Source organism: Nannospalax galili, unplaced genomic scaffold, assembly GCF_000622305.1.
Source record: "Nannospalax galili isolate Female #2095 unplaced genomic scaffold, S.galili_v1.0 scaffold158, whole genome shotgun sequence".
Classification (NCBI taxonomy): domain Eukaryota; kingdom Metazoa; phylum Chordata; class Mammalia; order Rodentia; family Spalacidae; genus Nannospalax; species Nannospalax galili.
In genome coordinates, this window is record NW_008345290.1 from 8,898,786 (window position 1) to 8,901,609 (window position 2,824).

Below are 2,824 nucleotides of genomic sequence, written 5' to 3' on the forward strand. Positions count from 1 at the left end.
CTGTTGTATTTTTTTTTTTTTTGAGAGAGTGTGTGTTTTGTGTGTTTTCTTTTTTTTTTATTGTGTGTGTGTGTGTGTGTGTGTGTGTGTGTGTGTGTCTAGGCACATGCATAAACATGCCTGTGGAGGCCCTAGGAATAGGATGTCATTCCTCGGATACTGCCCGTGTTTTTATTTGAGATAGGATCTCTCATTGGCCTCGGACTGGTCAAGTAGGACAAGGTTAACTGCTCAGGGATCCGTGTATCTCTGTGTCCCCAGCACTAAGATTACACGCACAGGCCACCAAGCCTAGCTTTTTTTTAAACATAGGTTATGGGGCTTGAACTCAGGTCTTCAGACTTGTACACAAAGCACTTTACCAACTGAGCTATGTCCTAAGTAAGCCCCTACATTTTCCATCTTTACTCCTTCACTCACTGAACATTTGCAATAGGCAAACACCTTTCCTTGTGGAACTTATATTTTAGATGGGACAACAAACAAGCATTACTAGGCAAAATGTGTCATGTGTTATAGTACTAAGCTCTCTAGTATGTTGGAAAATGATAAGGAAAAAGAAATGAAAGGTAGTGTGTGTGTGTGTGTGTGTGTGTGTGTGTGTGTGTGTGTGTTCCCATGTGCACACTCACAGAGGAGTTTCACTTGCAAGACGACATTCAACTTAGCAACTGTGGGCAAGAAGGAAGCCAGGAATACAGACAACCATGGAAAGAACATTCCAGGCAGAAGACAGCAAAACCAGATGTCTCAACTATGGGAGTGAGCTGGTAGAATCAGATTCTGGATCCTAGACAGACTGAGGGCTTTGGAGCTGGTGGAGGGTATCTGCCAGGCTGTCATTAGCAGGAAAGACAGTAGCTGATGCTTTTCTCTAGCCATGGGTTGCTACCGTGGAGGGGCAGAGAAGGAGAATCAGATAAGTTTGTGGCTTAGCCAAAGGAGTTGGTTCCTATTAGTGGAGCTTGGGGACTACGAATGCCTGACTTCGGGTCTAGGCTGGGCGGTTACTGAAATGAAGACCTGAGTGAGGGCTTTAGCTATCTGAAGAGGTTGTAGACTCAACAGGCTGAAAGACAGGGGAGCTGAAGGACTGCTAATTGCTGTATTAGCACACATGAGCTGCAGTGATGGGAGGTGGCAATTAAATAAAAAAAGATAACTTCAGATTGTATAGTGGTTGATTCTTTTTTCCCCCTGTAATGGGGATAACTATCTAAGGGGAAAGACCAAAATCACTGAAAAACCAGAGGCTAATGAACCAAAGAATAAAGTATTAAAAAGTCATCCTTGACACTGCAGTCACTGAGAATTTTGATGCAGTGATAGTGAGATAGGAGCTAAAATAGATCAAGAAGTGGGGAGGGACCCAGGGTACAGACAACTACAGTGAACAGGGCTGGGTGGCGCCTCTGAGGCCATGAGGCGCAAAGCTTAAGGCTTTAGGAGGAGAAAGGAGCATGTTCTGGTGGCAGCAATAAGAAGAGGAAGACAACTGGTCCAGCTAGGAGCCCACCATAGGAGATATGCAGGGGATGCAGCATCACTGGGAGAGAAATGGGCCTGGGGTCAGGCAAAAAGAGGAAGAGAACGGAATAGTAGCAGAGAAGGTTGAGACATGGGGGTCTTCTGCTCCTGAGGTTACACTATAAGAGGTTCCTGTGAAAATTTTTGTGAGATGAATTCACATTTTAAAAGCCATCAAGTATGAATTTAGTTCATTACAATACAAAATACCATTATCCTAATTTCTGATGAGAAAATTAAGGCTCATAGAAGTGAAGCAGCTTGTCCAGGACACCCACTGGGATTCTAACCTCTCCACAACTTCATCCTACATCCTTAACCACATACGTGTTGCCTCGCCAGCAGCCAGTATCTCCTCATCCTCAACACCTCTGGCCATGTTGTGGCCCCGTATCTGGCTGAGGAGTGAGAAGGACAAAGAAACAGCCGAAGATCTAGCCCAGCCACGAACCTGCTATGGGCTGCATCTGGAGAAATGGCCACCCTTCATCTTCACACAGTGGAAGCATCGGCTTGTGAAATGCTAAGCCTACAGATTTGTAGCTCAGAGCAGTTGTCTTTCTAATTTTCCCACTGTAGGCCAGCAGTTGTGCTGAACACGCACATCCTTTAGAAGCTATCCTCAACACCATTGAAAATGGAGACACAACCTTTCAGAGTCAATGTCCTGGGGCTGGGGAGTGGCTTCATTGGCAAAGTGCATGTATGAGGACCTCATTTCCATCTCCAGCACCCATGTACAAAGCCCAGAGTGATGATGGACACTTATAATTGCAGAGCTGGGGAGGGGGCAATCCCTTGAGCTTGCTGGCCAGACAGCCTAGCTGATTTGGGTGAACCTCAGGCCAGTGAAAGAACCTGTCCCAAAAACCAAGTTGGACAGTGATTGAAGAACACACTTGAAGTCGATCTCTGGCCTCCACATTTACATACATATTTGTCACACATGTGTGAATATGCACACACATCTGTGCACACATATACAATGTTCTGTGTGATGATATACACAAAAAAATCAACAAATTAAAAAAATATATTTGATAAGGAAGCATAAAAATTTACATCATGATTTGACAAAGGGGCCAAGAACATTAACTGGAGGAAAGACAGCATGTTCAGCAAATGGTGCTGGCAAAACTGGATCTCCACTTGTAGAAGAATGAAACTAAACCCCTATCTTTCACCCTGCACAAAAGTCAATTCCAAATGGCTCAAAGACCTCAATGTAAAGCCTGAAACTATGAATCTCTTAGAAGAAAACATTGGGAAAAACCTACAAGATACAGGCATAGGAAAG

General features: G+C 44.3%; 1 protein-coding gene across 1 annotated transcript in view; it reads right to left on the reverse strand.

Moving 5' to 3' along the window:
* Cpvl (carboxypeptidase vitellogenic like) overlaps window positions 1–2,824 on the reverse strand; it is a 109,402-nt gene that overhangs the window by 56,740 nt on the left and 49,838 nt on the right. The gene's annotated exons all lie outside the window — the stretch shown is intronic.